The 18002-nt window shown below is 46.2% G+C and overlaps 2 long non-coding RNA genes across 5 annotated transcripts in view; one reads left to right on the top strand and one right to left on the bottom strand.

Moving 5' to 3' along the window:
* The window catches only part of LOC114018736, a 109048-nt gene extending 105861 nt beyond the window's left edge, over positions 1-3187 (bottom strand). For 2 of the 4 annotated variants that reach the window (XR_006290408.1, XR_005225119.2), the window contains exon 1: positions 2329-2907. This is a non-coding gene — a long non-coding RNA (uncharacterized LOC114018736). Of the gene's footprint in view, positions 1-2328 lie in introns of all 4 variants that reach the window. The other 2 variants (XR_006290406.1, XR_006290407.1) reach the window with 2 other exon arrangements.
* On the top strand, positions 1216-10356 carry LOC122465500. Its single transcript, XR_006290409.1, has 3 exons — positions 1216-2398; positions 3177-8183; positions 9156-10356. It is a non-coding gene; the product is annotated as an uncharacterized LOC122465500 (long non-coding RNA).
* Positions 10357-18002: the final 7646 nt, after the last annotated feature.

Genomic DNA, 18002 nt, shown 5'->3' with positions numbered 1-18002 from the left:
TTCCTTGGCTTCTCCAGTGACACTGCCAGCAAACTGACCTCCCAGTTTGGTGTCTCCCCAGTGGTAGGCACTAGGCACAGGACAGACACAATTAGCTCCTTGTACCTCACGCAGCACTGTGTACCTTTCACACAGGCCAAAGATCAGAAAGTGACAGCTTCCTGGCCTGAGTCTGAATTAGTGACCTAGAGGTGAACTCTTCATATCCCTCTTTTAATCCCTTGAGTTGGCCACCTCCACAAAATTGTATTCCTTCTAATTAATTGGTCATCAAGCCAGAACACTTTAATATGCATCTACCTATAATAAAACTCATCTGGCATTTAGGCAATTTGTATAAACTGTGCGGGTTTCCATCTTGTCCTTAACATGCATCATGATAGGTTTGAAAACTGCACATTCAGGACTCAGTTCTGCCCCCATTGGAAACAGCCACTCGGGCTTCTCTGGGAGCAGGCGCAAGGCTATTAAGTAGCACATTATATACAAGGCTAGTTTAATCAAAATAAAAAAGTGACACCAATAAGTCTGAAGGGATGCAAAACAACTGACTATGTGCTCAGCAGCAGGGGAAAACCCAAACCAAACCTCCGTTTTACTGGCTGGCTGAGAGTCACGTCTGATTGCGAAGTTGGACTGTAACTTCTTATTAATTATTATGATTTATTCCTGGGCCAAGAGCAAGGATAAGACATTGCAGCTCAGAGGGTAATTTGAGCGTTGGGGTTTTGAAGTGGCTGAAGAGTGGGCTTGAGAACAAAAGTGCCAGCTCAGTCACAGAGATGGAAAGGCCCTGTTTGGTCAGGGAGGATTGGACGCAGCTACGTAGGCACCCCGCTCAGGGGAGATGCGCTCCCCAGCCATTGAGGTGCTTTGTAAAAAATCCCGCCCCGCTGCGCCAGTCCTGCCTGCCAGTGCAAGACTGCCCCCTATTGTGCGAGAGACACAGGGTGGATGCAGTAATGCAGTGGCTCTCAACTTTTCCAGACTACTGTACCCCTTTCAGTCTGATTTGTACCCCAAGTTTTACCTCACTTTAAAAGTGCTTGCTGACAAAAGCAGACATGAAAATGCAGAAGTGCCACGGCACCCTGTCACTGAAAATTCACCTATTGTCTCATTTTTACCATGTAATTATCAAATAAATCAACTGGAATATGTCTTGTACTTACATTTCAGTGTATGGTACACAGAGCAGTATAAACAAGTCACTGTCCCTATGAAATTGTAGTTTGTACCGACTCTGCTAGTGCCTGTTGCAAAACTTGGCAAGTATCTAGATGAGCTGGTGTACCCCTCAGAAGACCTCTGCGTGCCCCCAGGGGTACACGTACCCCCTGGTTGAGAACCACTGATTCTTTGATTGGCCTGTCTGCTGCTGGAGGGAGAGCGAGACAGGCCACATGCGTGTATTGGGGGGGGCATCACACCCTGCAGTGTGTGTGTAAGACCGGCAGAGGCCTGGCAGGGGGTGCCACAGGCCAGAAAACAGCAGCAAGCTCCCCCCCCCCCCCAGTGGGAAAGAGGCGCGAGGCGGAGAAGTTTCCCTAGCTGCTTCGGACCCCAGCTCGCGCGCTGCCAAGCCCCACGCCTTGTCCCGCCTCGGGCACCGCCTGCAACCGGGACGGCTCCAGGGACCCCCCCCCCGGCCCGCAAAGAGCCCGGGGGCACAGGACAAGGAAGGCGGGGCCCGGGGTCTGGTTCTCCCCGCTTGCAGCCAGGAGGGCGCTCCCCTCCCGCAGCCGGCCGAATAAGGAGCGAACCCCAGGGCTGGGAGCGGAGCGGAGCTCAAAGCCACCCCTGCCGCGCGCACACAACCCCGGCCCCCCCAAGCTCCGCGCGCTGCAGAGCAGGCGGCCCGCAGGAAACACCGGGCGGGGAGCAAAGGGCCGCCGGCACGCTCACACCCCGGGGTCTCGCCCGCTGTGCGCTCCTGAGACCCACTTGCCGCCTTTCAGCTCCCCTGATCTCCGAGGTCAGCTCGGATTCCCGCCCCAGCGCGGTGGGTTTGCTTGCAGAGGGGGCGGTTTGCTGCAACCCCTCCTGCCTTTATGGAGTTCACCACCCTGCGCCCCTTCCAGCAAACCTCTCCGCTCCGGTGCGTCCTTCCCTCTGAGCGCCGGCTGAATTATGCAGCGGGGGATTCTGCAGCCGACTCCATTTAATGCCACTGGGCCAACGGAGGGGACAGGCACACCGGGGGGGGGGGGGGGGGGAATTAACCCGGATCAGAGCCATCTTCAGCGGGGAGAATTCCTAACGCGTGCAACCCGCCTTGTAACTACACGAAGTCAATAGCCGTCCAACCGGGGTGCGCTTTGTACTCACCTTCCGCCTGCTGCTGGGGCAATACGGCAAATCCCGCAAAGAGGAGCGCGACCCGGAGCCACACTTCCAGGTAATCCATTGCCAGAGGCGAAGCCGAGTCTGGAGCCGGGCACCCCCGCAGCCCCCTGCAAAACCTCCTCCTTCCGCCCTTTTTTGGGGGGTGCTGATGGGGTGGGGGGCAGACTCCACAACTCAGCCCAATGTCAAACGTTCCCGGTGCTCCTGGCTGCTTCGGTTGAATTAGATTAAAAGGATCGAAGCGGTTTGAGGGTCCAGCAGCACAAACATGCCCAGCGCGTGGAAAGGGAGTGACTGTGTCCTTAGCTCAGGAGCTGCTCACACGAGCCCAATCAGCAGCATGGTCCCAAAGTTGAATCCGGATTCATTCCGCTGCAAAAACTTCCCCGTGGCCGAGACCCCCCCCCCTTCCATCTCCGAGCGCCGCGGAAGAAACCCACCGCGGCAGGTTTGCCTGCAAATCAGCTTTTCAAGTTCACTTGACACCAGCCCTACGCCCAGCTCTGCGCAGAGGGGCAGGAATCAAAGCGGGCGGGGGCGGGGACCTCTGCTGCGCAGCCCCCTTACTCACCAGCAGCCCGGAGGGCAAATAAGATCCCCCCGGCGAGGCTCCTTCCCAGGAAACTTTCTCCGGCGCTGCAGTTCTGTGCCCAGCCCCGGGCTCCTGCAAAGACACAAAACGTGAGCCTCGCTCGCTCTTCGGGTGATCTCGGTGCAGGCGGGGGCTAAACAGAAGCAGAAGAATTAAACAGCGCTGCTGGTGGTGAGGGTGGCACTGTTGCCCCTCCTTCCCCACATTTGCCTGAGAGTGTCTTATTTTTTCCCCCCAGCTCAGCAGATCCGTGCAAAGCTCCTTCTGCAATGGGGTCTTGGAGGAGCGGGAAGGAAAGGCGGGGTGGGAATCGGAAAGGGGCCGTTGCAAAGGGGAAAAGAACCTGCAAGGAGGAAATCGAGTGAGCTCCAGGGAGCCCAAAGCAACGTGCCTGCAGAAAATGACCAAATGAACCTGGAGCTAGGAGCCCGAGACGCTCCTCCCGTCTCAGTGTGAAAATGGACCCCAGGACTCAAGGAACGGGCAGAGAGTCACGTGAGAGAGCGAGCAACCTGATCCCCTTATTCATTCCGCAGGAGTTTGCAAGCTTGCCTTTTGTCTGAGCCTGGGTCCAAACTAGTGCCACACAGCCAGGAAGGGAGAAGGTAGCAAGATCCCTCCTGCGATCCGGCAGCTCCCGCTGAGAAAGTTAATACTTAGTACTAGTAACATGGGCTGGATCCTGGTCCCACTGAAGTCAAAGAGAGTTTTGCCACTGCCTGCCGAGAAAACAGGATCTGGCCCTAAAAGCAAGCAGCCGCCCCGTCCTTTGTAACATACTGCAGCATACTTTAGCATTAAAAAAAAAAAATCTGAGCTCTTATGGTGGGGCAGCATAGTCCAGTAGCTAAGGCACTGGAGGGGAGACAAGAGACTGACTAGCTGTGTGACCCTGAACAATCTCTTTACCTCACTCTGTCCTCCTCTCCTTTGTCTATTTCAATTGTTGGGACAAACACTGTCTCTTAGGATATGTTTGTACAGTGCTTGACACAATGAGACCCCAGCCTTGCCTGGAGCCCCTAGGTGCTGCTGTAATACAAATACTTAATATTTATATTAATATATTCATATACTTTTAGTGGTAGTATTAATTACCCACTACCCCTTGTTTTAACATTCAGGACATGGATTCAGAAGGGCTTCATACACACACACACGAAGGTCTGCCCCTATGGATCTGATTGCAAGATGGGAGTTTTCACTTACTCCCGGGGACAGGGTCTGTGTCTCCTTATATCTGTTTGTACAACACCAAGGTCATTCTCCAATGCTCAGTAAATAGTAAAACCGTAATACATTTTCACTGGCGCAATAGGGCCTAAATGTAAAGCAGCTTTTTCCTCAACTGAGGTTTCACTTCTGATATGAAGAGAATAATCGTTAGCTTTGCACCCTCTCCTGAGAAATCCACAGCACCTTCATCTTTAAATATATTTAAGGGATAATGTCAATGGAACAGCATGTTGTCACAGAATAATGGTCTCCTGCTGGTACTTACAGAAAATAAATGTCAGGGCAAATTCTAGATATTTATCATCAAAGCAGGAGGTGCTGATCCTGTGCCAGTGTTGAATTCCAATGACTTTATTTCAATTATCCCAAATAAATGACTGATGTAAATTTAATCTTTTGGGGCTAGAGTCTGATCCCCTTACTCAGGTTGAGTAGCACTGTGCTCCACAACTGGTCCCACTGAAATGAGGAGTGTTCTGATTCCCTCGCCCCCTTATTCCCTTTCCTGGGCAAAGCTAGCCCAAAAGGAAACAAAAACAAGTTTGCTTAAAACAAAACTACATTAATAACAAATGTATTTTTAATAAATATTGAACCTTACCTAAATACAGCCCTGAAAGCTGTCTGCTTTTCCCATTCATTTTTTTGTGGAATGAATTTCTCCCGCTCCCTAATTCCTTGAAAATAGCCTCTTAAAAGTGAATGTGATTTTGTGGATTTGGTTTAATTACAATGTATTTTTGCAGCCATGCTGTTGGTTTTGCGAGGAGACTATATATATATATGAAAGGGAAAAAGTTATTTTTAATGTACAATTATGAAGTCTGGAACACATGACTTATGAGGAGAGGCTGAGAGAACTGGGATTGTTTAGTCTGCAGAAGAGAAGAATGAGGGGGGATTTGATTGCTGCTTTCAACTACCTGAGAGGTGGTTCCAGAGAGGATGGTTCTAGACTATTCTCAGTGGTAGAAGAGGACAGGACAAGGAGTAATGGTCTCAAGTTGCAGTGGGGGAGGTTTAGGTTGGATATTAGGAAAAACTTTTTCACTAGGAGGGTGGTGAGGCACTGGAATGGGTTATCTAGGGAGGCGGTGGAATCTCCTTCCTTTGAGGTTTTTAAGGTCAGGCTTGACAAAGCCCTGGCTGGGATGATTGAGTTGGGGATTGTTCCTGCTTTGAGCGGGGGGTTGGACTAGATGACCTCCTGAGGTCCCTTCCAACCCTGATATTCTATGATTCTATGTCGATTCTGACCATTACATTGCAGCATATTACAATTTCTCAGAGTAAAAAATGCAGTGGGACTCAATCCCCTCCCCTTGAAGTCAATGTGAGTTTTGCCATACACAATATATAACCCACACTGGCTTCTGATTGGTTAAGGTGTCAGCACATAATGGCCAGCAAACCAGCAATCTAACTCGTTAATACAGATTCCATTTGGCATCATTTATTTTAAGAGGGTTACAGTAAACACATTTTTGTGTGGGAAAGTTTAGGAACTACCTTCATGAAGAGCATTTAGGCATTCACTTCCTGGTGGTTTTATTCAAGTCAGACAGCCAAGCAAAGAATGATAGGCTGGAATTAATAAACCAATGTCAATGGTAAATATTTACCACTCTGAGGTAGACTCTATGTGTCTTCATAATTTTGGTTTGTTCTTGCTTTGCTTATTGTTTACAGTTTTTGTCTGTGAAGGGAGGCTCTGCTTAAGTTATTAGAATACTGTAAGGAATATATTGTGCTGTTGGTATTATATATATATATTACATACAAAAGGTAACATTAAAGGAATGTTAAGGTTGCAAAGCCAAGCACTGAAAAGTTAGGAAATGCCAGAATTAAGGTTGCTGATACAACCTTAATTCAGCCCCTTTGTGTGTGTGCACTATTCTACAGTCTTTAATTATACAATCATACATCCTGTTTTTTCCAGAGGATCCCTGCCTCTTCCCTCCCCCTCCCACCTGCCCCCAAGAGGTACTAGTAATTTTGGGTGCCTTGAACACACAATCTGAGACAACCTACAGGAGACAAATTTTTTTCGGAGGATGGGCGCTCAGCACTTTCTGCAAATCAGGCCCCTTTACAGAGTCTCAAGTTGAGCACCCAAAATCACTAGTCAGTTTTGGTCATATACACGTATATTATGTGTAACAATATATTATAAATAGAGTGAGAATCCGATCTTAAGTACACTGGTGTGAATGTGAAGTAATTCTATTGCATTCAGTTCAATAGAATGACTTCATATACACCCCAGTGTATCAGAATTGAGAATAGTGATTGGTTCAGTTGTACCTACCATGCTGCTGAAGTCTTTTTCTCCGACTCACTTTAAATAAAATCTTTGTACTAATAAGATGTGATCATGCCAACAACTCTGATCATCCATTGTCATAATCCAGTCTGGTCTAAAAAATTGATATTTACTGAGAGAAACCAACTCTGAGATGGAGAGCAAACATCTTTTGATACTATATGAATTCCATAAGTCATCATACTACAATTCATAAAATTTCTGCAGAAACAAAAATGTAAGCATGGCATGGATCCAAACTGCAAATAGCAATGCAAATTTGCATGATGAGTTTTGTGCTGCTTTATCAGGCTATTACTCATTAGTTAATAGTGGGAGGTGTTAATTATAAAGATAGAAGCAGAGAGAGAAATAATGAATACCACCAGTACATACATTTAAACATCAGTAAAACAAATGTTTTGCATTCATTTAAAATCTAGTTGAAATAATTAAGGGAAAGAACTGTTGGCCCCAAGTCTCCCTGTCACTTACACAAGTGAAAATCAGGAACAATTGCATTGAACTCAGTGATGAGTCACTGGTGTGAGTCAGAAGAGGATCGAACCCACTATTCATCCCTTTAATAAACTCAGAACACCCAGACACACAACTTTCTGCTGCACAGTTTCATTTTTACACCTAGCGCACATGCAAGGGGGCAATGACTATGTGAAAAATTTCAGGTTGCTTGTTGTCCTCATAGTCCGTTAGCCTTGGTTGGAACGAAGGCCATAAGCAAAGGTTTATCCTTTTAAAGGTTTAAAGGAGACCAAGGAGGAGCATTTTCTTGCCACGTAACCATCCTGCTGAAATGGATGGATGGCTTCTTTTGAATTATTGCTGCAGAAAATTCTAGTTCTTCGTTTAGGCTCTTCAAAAGGTGGGAGGAGGGAAGGAACAGTACTCTTGAAACCTCTTTGAGTCTCTTTCAGATAAGGAAGAAAAAGAAAAGCTTCAGGATTCAGCATGAGCTAGCGGACGGCGTACTGGACTGGGAGCCAGGAAACCTGAATTCTATTCCTTGCTCTGCCACTGCCCTGCTGTATGACTTGGTCATGTTGCTTCAACTCTCTGTTTCCCATCCAACCCCTTAGCTGTCTAGATTGTAAACTTTTTGGGACAGGGACTGTCTCTCATGATGAGCGTGTACAGCACTTTGCACAATGGGGCCCCAATCTTGGGGGAGGAGGGGTAGCTAGGTCACTGTAATGCCAATAATAACAACAGAAATGTTAAGTTGCCTCCTTCTGGGCCATTGGCTTCTTTCGCTTCTCCCTGGAAGGAGACAAGTGCGGGATGAAAAGTAATCACTCATTACGGAAGCTAGCTCAGTGCTTGCCACTTTGTGAGCATTAACTCTCCCGCACACATTCTACTCAGTTTGTTACCTGCCACCTACATAAATGACACCCCCGCCCCCCCCGTGATTTCAGCTGGATGCAGAATTCTTCGCTTCCTGCCCTAAACTGTTACACAGTGTTGATCTGTCCTTCTGTTTGGTTGCAGTGTTCCACCAGGGAGGCAACTGCTGTTCAGTGGGGGAGAAAGTGAATAGTCTGTTGAAGAAAGGCACTGGACAGATGTAAGGCATTGTTATTAGAAGTCTCTGGTTCGCTGAACCAGAAGGAAATTACTCCCGTGATCCCAGCCCTTCCTGTGGCCATTTAACGCGCCAGTCTCAGTTCACTGAAACTGGCACAGGTTAGTCCTCCCTGCGCCTCTTGCATCCACCTTCCCTGAGTTTCCACTGCAATCCCCAGATCCGCTGTAGGACACCTGGTGGTGGAAGCTGCAAGAGGATGCAGTAACCACCCAGTGCTACTCCCCTCCCCCTGACCACCCAGCACTGCTCACTTTTGAGACTCCACTCAGGGTGCTCCCAGACATTTTTCACATGGGCCACACAGTTGAGCTGCACTCAGCTCACATCGGCAGCTCGGCTCCGGTTCTGTGGGTCGGGCCTGGCTCTCTGGGCATTGCGACCTGGTGCGCAGGGTCACAGTGCCATTCAGATTTAGCCCAGTGGCTCCCCTCCATCATGACAGAGAGGCCAAATTTCAGGGAGAGGCTCTGTGACCCCGTGCAATAGGTCACTGCCTGTAATGCTTGGTTTGGGGACCCAAGGAAAACTGCCCCCTCTTCCCCCCACCCCCCCTCTTGGCTGCACGTGCCCCTTCTCCCAGTGGCATTCCATGGACTTCTGTTGACTTCAACACAAGCAGGATTAGGCCCTTAATTACTATATTACATGGGAATGAAAACAATGTCTGAAGACTATTAAAATAAAATACAGCAATAAGAGCAGTAGCATTCCAGGGGTTTGTCTTTGTGCTTTTACCTCTATCGTTTATTTCTAATATTTTTCTCATTTTCCTTCTGCTTTTTGTTTTCCTGGGTTTTTTAATACGTGTATGTATTTTGTCTCTTTCATTTTGTTGCCTATCTTTTCTTATCGTTCTTTCCTATTTCTGTTGCTTTGTTTTCCTTGTTAGCTTCAGTCTTCTTTCTTTTTCTCTTCTGTTCCCTCGCTTCCTCTCTCTCTTCCATCCCAGACTTTGTTTTCTCTCTGCTTTCCATCCCATTTCTCCTTTCCTCTCCTCCTTTTCTGTCGTGTTGCCCTGTGTATCCATCCCTGCACCACTCTCTCTCATCTTCACATCTTTCTCCCAACAGGGTCCACAACACATTTTGCGGTCACTGACTCTTAAGCAGCTGTAAAGTGACAAGACTCTGAACTGTTGCCCACTTGGGAGAAGAGGGTAAATTTGTTGCCGGATTCAAGCTCCTTTGGAAAGGGCATTGGCTTCTTTTTCAAGTTGTGATAACAAAATACAGCAGCCTGGGGGAAGGGTCAAATAATCCTGCATGCTTTGGTTCATCCAGCCCTTCCTTGTGCACTGTCTCTCTCATTTATCTAGGCTACCTGTGGAAGTCCCACCTACCCGTCCAACAAGGCCAAAGCAACCTTTCTCCAATGAAAGGAATCCTCCAAAGCCCCTCCCTAGATCATGCCTATCCCATGTAAACTTGTACACTCCTGGTATGAATCACATTTAACTGTACATAGCCCTTGTGCCTTGACTTTAAATGTTGTGCATTGGGGCCTTGCACAATTGGGTCCTACAAATTACCTTTAAGGGGGGCTTGTGAGAAGGGATAAGAAGGGAGGATTATGGTGGAGAATAGAGAAGTCGTGGTTGGCCACGGAAACTCCTTAATGGGAATCTAAAGGTAAGCAGGCAGGAAAAGCTGTAGGTCTAGTTGGGTGATACAGAGGATCTGAGTCCTTGGACAGGGAACCTCCTTCACTGAGCTATTCCAGACCTTAATAAAAGGTTCAGACTCAATTCAGCACTAGAGCATAGATTCAAGCTGATTATCTCACACTCTCTCTCTCTCTCTCTCACACACACACACACACACCCCTTCTCAGTATCAAAACAATTCCAGTCCCATCAAAAGAACCATACACCAAATATAATGTCAACAGGAGGAGAGTTATTTTGCAGTGACAGTGCGAAGGCTGTCACAATTCTATAAAGTCTGAAGCTGCTGTTATAGTAACTTGTGTTAATAATTAAGTCTGTTCAAAAGAACCTGCTAAGTCAGTAATAGACAAGCTCAAATTCCATCATTTAAAAGCTTTTAGAAACGTATCAGCTCAGGGGTTGAAATGAAGAATATTTTGCCTTCGGAAAAAAAAATGTGGATTTAAAAATAAATCTGAAATCTTTGGCCAGGGCCTCTGTACGGTTTCAGAAATTTTCATAGGCTTTATAAAGCTCACATATCTATGCATTTTTCCATCCCTAATGATGATATGAATTGGAAGGTGAGGAATTTAATATTGTTTCATTTTTATTTTGAATAAATGTTCAAAGGGAAACATCTCTCTCAATCATAGAATCATAGAATATCAGGGTTGGAAAGGACCTCAGGAGGTCATCTAGTCCAACCCCCTGCTCAAAGCAGGACCAAGCCCCAATTTTTGCCCCAGATCCCTAAATGGCCCCCTCAAGGATTGAACTCACAACCTTTGGTTTAGCAGGCCAATGCTCAAACCACTGAGCTATCCTTCCCCCAAAAAGGAGCATGTGCCCAACGTGGGACTCGAACACAATCGCAAAGTAAATCTCAGAGTACCAAGGTTAAAATGAGCTTTGAGATTGCATTATTACAATGGGCTTGTGAGGGATCAAAGTAACGAAAGTAATATCTCCTATACAGTTATTATTAATTATTTCTATTTGGGTAGTACCCAAAGACCCCAAGTAAAGGTCGGGGCCCCATTGTACAAAGAACAGAGAGGCCCTGCCCCAGAAAGTTCACAGTCTCCAATGCTGCACATCTTCAAAACACTGACAAACATTGACAAATTCTGTACCTGGAAACCACTTAATCTCCTAAAGGTTAAATCCCTCACATCCACATGTTTCAGAGGTCTAAGTACTCCTGACCAACAGAGTCATCCCAAATTTGTAGGAACAAAAGCTTTGTCGCACCCCACTATGAAATCTTATGCATGTGAAGCTATGGTTTTGACATGTATACATACTTAGAGGCCCCATCTTCAAATTTATGTGCCCAAATTAGGGCACCCAATTTTGCAATTAGGCACTCAAAACACCCATTTTAGGCAGCTAAATATTGATTTGAGTGGCCAGATTAGAAATTTGGTGGCCTAATTTAGATGTCCACATTTGAAAATTGGGGTCAAGATTACATACACACGCACACACAGTAGAAGGAGCCTGATCCTGAGAAGTGTTGAGTATCTTCATACCCCATGGAGTTTACAGTGTCTTTCAAGATCAAGCTCTTAGCTGTCTTGGTTTGCATTTAGAACAAATATTGCAGGCCTGGTTCAAAAATACTCCAATATTGACACAGGAATTGCCAAACTGAATCAGACTTAAGATCCATCAATTCTAGCATCCTGACTCAGCTCGGGGCCAGCACCAGCTGCTTCAGAGGAAGCTACAAGAAACCCTGCAGTAGGCAATTATAGGATAACCAGTCCCCAAGGAATATTTTCTCCTAACCCCTGGTAGTTAGAGGTTGGCTCATGCCTGGGAGAATAAGGATCTGCCAAACTCTCGGCTTTTTTATGCTTACTATTATAACTCTAGATATTCTTGTTATCCACAGAACTGTCCAATCCTTTTCTGAATCCAACTTACACTCTTGGCCTCAACAATACCATTTTTTGTAATTACAGACATAACAAATCCCTTGTTCCACACGATAATTGTGTGTTTCTTTTGATCACTTCTGAATTTGCCATTTTCCAATTTCATCCCAATGTCTCCTTGTGTTTGATTTATGAGAAAGCGTGGCTAGAAACACCCCCATCTACCCGTCTCTGTACTGTTCATTATTAATAACCTGTTTCTGAACTCACCTCTATTTCTGCTAGACTCTGTTGGGGATAAGCTAATTTGATGGACTAGTGCAGAGCCTGGAGACTGGTATAAAAATATGTCTGAAACAGAGTTGAAAAGTAGACCACAAACCTTCGGTGAGTGACAGATGATCAGATCTGTGATGACAGGGATCAGTTCTGTACATCTTCTGAACTTACCAGTTGGTCTTCCCCAAAAGAAAAAAAAATATGTAAAATAACCAAGAATCAAAAGTCCTGTTTCTAACAATGGAGGAAGCATAGTGTAGTATGTTTGGGGAGGGGCTTTTCTTCTCACCCATCCCCCACCCCAAAACATGTCACTTAAGACTTCCTAACAAACATTCAATAGCAAAGACATTCAGCTTTAATAACAACGTTTTATTGAACTGGAAAACTGGAAAACAAACAGCAGTTCCTTCTGAAACACCCTTTTCTTGGGGTGTTTTCCTTGGCATGGGCCAGTAATTAAAGATGAGCTGCTATTCTCTGCAGCTATACCTCAACAAATTCACAGTTTGCATAAGAAAAGTAAATACAACAATGGTGTAAAAGGGCATGTTCTTTCTGGAGGATGGATTAAACTTCATCCTTAAGACAATGGCATTTAATTAATAATGATTGGTTTAACATTAGTGCATTCATACTTAAATTTACAGATAGTATTGTTTTACCTGGAAGGATGAGAGATTTGTTATGTCTGTAATTACAAAAAGAAAGGAAACCTTTTGGATTAACAGCACACATTAAGGCAGGGGTTCTCAAACTGGGGGTCGGGACCCCTCAAGGGGTCACAAGGCTTTTACATGGGGGATTGCAAGCTGTCAGCCTCCACCCCAAACCCCACTTTGCCTCCAACATGTATAATGGTGTTAAATATATAAAAACGTGCTTTTAATTTATAAGGGGGGGGGAGGGGTCGCACTCAGAGGCTTGCTGTGTGAAAGGAATCACCAGTAAAAAAGTTTGAGAACCACTGCATTAAGGCATTTCATGGGTTTTTATTTTCCCAGAGAACATACAACTTCCTCCCATCTATTCTGATTTGCGATAAAGCTATGGAATGAAATTCATCCCTACAGCATAAAGCCTATTACATCATTTAAATCTCTTATTGTATTTCATTTAGTCTTATTTGAAAAGCTGGTTTTTTCCATGTACCTTTACATATTTCCTTACAACTACTTGATTATTTAAAAACACATGCCAGTAGCTTAGAAAACATAGCCTGCCCTGGCTTTGTGTCCTATTTCTGCCACTACGTCGGCTGTGCTGCCTTGGGGAAGACATATAGGCCGAGGTTTTTAAAAGAGGCTAGTGATTTTGGGTGCCCAAACTGAGACTCCTCAAGGGGTCTGATTTCCAGGGGTGAGTGCTCAGCACTTTCTGAATATGGGGCCCCTTTCAGGTGTCTCAAGCAAACATCCCGGATCACAAGTCACTTTGCAATAAAACAATCTCGCTTTGTTTCAGTTTTTCTATACATAGACATTCTGTACATAGAATACCCATATGAACCATTGGCAGCTCACAAAGGTAGCAAGAGGTTTAATAAATGGCTGTCAAATGCTTTCAGCTCACCCCATGGAAAAGGTGGTAAGTAACAGATTTCTCTCTCAAGTGGTTGTTAGGCAGAAGCTGAATTTAAAATTGGCTTGACAAACAATGAAGAACACTTCAAGGCATTGGAACTGTGCAGCTCCTTGAGACGAGCCCTTCTCTCTCCAGCCCCACTATAGAAACCCCCTACAGAAAAACTTTTTTTTGCGGGGGGGGGGGGGGGGAAGAGGGCCATTTCTCTAACTCGCCTATATTCACTAGTCCAGCACTCTCACAGAGGTTCACCTTTAATGGGGAGGGAGCTGGGAACTGGGCAAAACCATCTAAGCCTGCACATTCCTAGGATCTAGGGGGAAAGAGCTGGGAAGAAGGATAAAGGAGTTTGAGGCGCAAGTGGTGTTCTCGTCCATCCTCCCTGTGGAAGGAAAAGGCCTGGGTAGAGACCATCGAATCGTGGAAGTCAACAAATGGCTACGCAGGGGGTGTCGGAGAGAAGGCTTTGGATTCTTTGACCAGGGGATGGTGTTCCAAGAAGGAGGAGTGCTAGGCAGAGATGGGCTCCACCTAACGAAGAGAGGGAAGAGCATCTTCACAAGCAGGCTGGCTAACCTACTGAGGAGGGCTTTAAACTAGGTTCACCGGGGGAAGGAGACCAAAGCCCTGAGGTAAGCGGGGAAGTGGGATACCAGGAGGAAGGAAGAGCAGGGGAGCGCAAGAGGGGAGGGCTCCTGCCTCATACTGAGAAAGCGGGACAATCAGCGAGTTATCTTAAGTGCCTATACACAAATGCAAGAAGCCTGGGAAACAAGCAGGGAGAACTGGAAGTCCTGGCACAGTCAAGGAACTATGATGTGATTGGAACAACAGAGACTTGGTGGGATAACTCACATGACTGGAGTGCTGCCATGGATGGATATAAACTGTTCAGGAAAGACAGGCAGGGCAGAAAAGGTGGGGGAGTTGCACTGTATGTCAGAGAGCAGTATGACTGCTCAGAGCTCCAGTATGAAACTGCAGAAAAACCTGAGAGTCTCTGGATTAAGTTTAGAAGTGTGAGCAACAAGGGTGATGTTGTGGTGGGAGTCTGCTATAGACCACCGGACCAGGGGGATGAGGTGGATGAGGCTTTCTTCTGGCAACTCACAGAAGTCACTAGATTGCAGGCCCTGGTTCTCATGGGAGACTTCAATCACTCTGATATCAGCTGGGAGAGCAATACAGTGGTGCACAGACAATCCAAGAAGTTTTTGGAAAGCATAGGGGACAATTTCCTGGTGCAAGTGCTGGAGGAAACAACTAGGGGCAGAGCTCTTCTTGACCTGCTGCTCACAAACCGGGAAGAATTAGTAGGGGAAGCAAAAGTGGATGGGAACCTTGGAGACAGTGACCATGAGAGGGTCAAGTTCAGGATCCTGACACAAGGAAGAAAGGAGAGCAGCAGAATACGGACCTTGGACTTCAGAAAAGCAGACTTTGACACCCTCAGGGAACTGATGGGCAGGATCCCCTGGGAGAATAACATGAGGGGGAAAGGAGTCCAGGAGAGGTGGCTGTATTTTAAAGAATCCTTATTGAGGTTACAGGGACAAACCATCCCAATGTGTAGAAAGAATATTAAATACGGCAGGCGACCAGCTTGGCTTAACAGTAAAATCCTTGCTGATCTTAAGCACAAAAAAGAAGCTTACAAGAAGTGGAAGATTGGACATATGACCAGGGAAGAGTATAAAAATATTGCTCGGGCATGCAGGAGTGAAATCAGGAAGGCCAAAACACACCTGGAGTTGCAGCTAGCAAGAGATGTTAAGAGTAACAAGAAGGGTTTCTTCAGGTATGTTAGCAACAAGAAGAAAGTCAAGGGAAGTGTGGGCCCCTTACTGAATGAGGGAGGCAATCTAGTGACAGAGGATGTGGAAAAAGCTAATGTACTCAATGCTTTTTTTGCCTCTGTCTTCACAAACAAGGTCAGCTCCCAGACTACTGCACTGGGCAGCACAGCATGGGGAGGAGGTGACCCGCCCTCTGTGGAGAAAGAAGTGGTTTGGGACTATTTAGAAAAGCTGGACGAGCACAAGTCCATGGGGCCGGATGCGCTGCATCCAAGGGTGCTAAAGGAGTTGGCGGATGTGATTGCAGAGCCATTGGCCATTATCTTTGAAAACTCGTGGTGATTGGGGGAGGTCCCGGACGACTGGAAAAGATTAATGTAGTGCCCATCTCTTAAAAAAGGGAAAGAGGAGGATCCTGGGAACTACAGGCTAGTCAGCCTCACCTCAGTCCCTGGAAAAGTCATGAAGCAGGTCCTCAAGGAATCAATTCTGAAGCACTTAGAGGAGAGGAAAGTGATCAGGAACAGTCAGCATGGATTCACCAAGGGCAAGTCATGCCTGACTAATCTAATTGCCTTCTATGATGAGACAACTGGCTCTGTGGATGAGGGGAAAGCGGTGGATGTGTTATTCCTTGACTTTAGCAAAGATTTTGATACAGTGTTCCACAGTATTCTTGCCAGCAAGTTAAAGAAGTATGGGCTGGATGAATGGACGATAAGGTGGATAGAAAGCTGGCTAGATCGTCGCTAGCTCAACGGGTAGTGATCAATGGCTCCATGTCTAGTTGGCAGCCGGTATCAAGCGGAGTGCCCCAAGGGTCGGTCCTGGGGCCGGTTTTGTTCAATGTCTTCATTAATGATCTGGAGGATGGTGTGGATTGCACCCTCAGCAAGTTTGCAGATGACACTAAACTGGGAGGAGTGGTAGATACGCTGGAGGGTAGGGATAGGATACAGAGGGACCTAGACAAATTAGAAGATTGAGCCAAAAGAAATCTGATGAGGTTCAAAAAGAACAAGTGCAGAGTCCTGCACTTAGGACGGAAGAATCCCATGCACCGCTACAGACTAGGGATCGAATGGCTAGGCAGCAGTTCTGCAGAAAAGAACCTAGGGGTTACAGTGGATGAGAAGCTGGATATGAGTTAAGTGTGCTCTTGTTGCCAAGAAAGCTAACAGCATTTTGGGCTGTATAAGTAGGGGCATTGCCAGCAGATCGAGGGACATGATCATTCCCCTCTATTCGACATTGGTGAGGCCTCATCTGGAGTACCGTTTCCAGTTTTGGGCCCCACACTACAAGAAGGATGTGGAAAAATTGGAAAGCATCCAGCGGAGGACAACAAAAATGATTAAGGGACTGGAACACATGACTTATGAGGAGAGGCTGAGAGAACTGGGATTGTTTAGTCTGCAGAAGAGAAGAATGAGGGGGGATTTGATAGCTGCTTTCAACTACCTGAAAGGGGGTTCCAAAGAGGATGGATCTAGACTGTTCTCAGTGGTAGCAGATGACAGAACAAGGAGTAATGGTCTCAAGTTGCAGTGGGGGAGGTTTAGGTTGGATATTGGGAAAAACTATTTCACTAGGAGGGTGGTGAGGCACTGGAATGAGTTACCTAGGGAGGTGGTGGAATCTCCTTCCTTTTGAGGTTTTTAAGGTCAGGCTTGACAAAGCCCTGGCTGGGATGATTGAGTTGGGGATTGGTCCTGCTTTGAGCAGGGGGTTGGACTAGATGACCTCCTGAGGTCCCTTCCAACCCTGATGTTCTATGATTCTATATTCTATGAAAGGAACCAGATACACAAAGGCTAAAACTGTCCTACCTAGGTGTTTAACCCTCTGTGCCTTTGTTCTGGCTCTCCTGTGCCCCCGAGTACAGCTCTTGAAGGAGCCATGCTGCCTTTGGCTGAATCCTTCTACAGCTGCAGAGGTCTTCTTTGCTGATGTAACTAGTGGAGATCATCTTGGCCTTAATTAAACACACGGTTTCTTCCAGCCTGTAATCTTGGCTTTGCCAATACAAAATCACCTGAGCTTCGTTTAGGTTGAGCGCTCCCTCTTCCCCGGAAAACATACCTCTCTTTAACACTGCAGCATTTCATTTAAGGTGACTGCCAATATTTCAGGTCTTGGCTTATTTCTAAAGCTTCTACTGGGAGCCAACCTGTCTGCGTGTCATTTCTGAAGCTCATTTTGCTACATAGTGTTTATGGATTTTACAGTAGCTGGGAAATAAGATTTAACTAGCCTCACACAAGGGACATTTTAGGGATCTTTTCTCTGTATTTCATACCTTTGTTGTTAGCATTAACAATGTTAAAATAACATGCAGCCTCTTCCATAGCATTTTCAATCTGGTCTGGTTCTCTTGCGATCTGCCAGAGCGAGCCATGGAAGACATGCTGATAACTACTTAGTCAAAGGACTCCTGTCATAAATATAAAGGGAAGGGTAAACACCTTTAAAATCCCTCCTGGCCAGAGGAAAAATCCTTTCACCTGTAAAGGGTTAAGAAGCTAGGATAACCTCGCTGGCACCTGACCAAAATGACCAATGACGAGACAAGATACTTTCAAAAGCTGGGAGCAGGGAGAAAAACAAAGGGTCTGTGTCTGTCTGTGTGATACTTTTGCCAGGGACAGAACAGGAATGGAGCCTTAGATCTTAGTAAGTAACCTAGCTAGATATGCGTTAGATTATGATTTCTTTAAATGGCTGAGAAAA

Source organism: Chelonia mydas, chromosome 4 (genome assembly GCF_015237465.2).
Source record: "Chelonia mydas isolate rCheMyd1 chromosome 4, rCheMyd1.pri.v2, whole genome shotgun sequence".
NCBI classification, from domain to species: domain Eukaryota; kingdom Metazoa; phylum Chordata; order Testudines; family Cheloniidae; genus Chelonia; species Chelonia mydas.
Note: the sequence above shows the minus strand (reverse complement) of the source record. Positions and strands in the feature narration are given on the sequence as shown.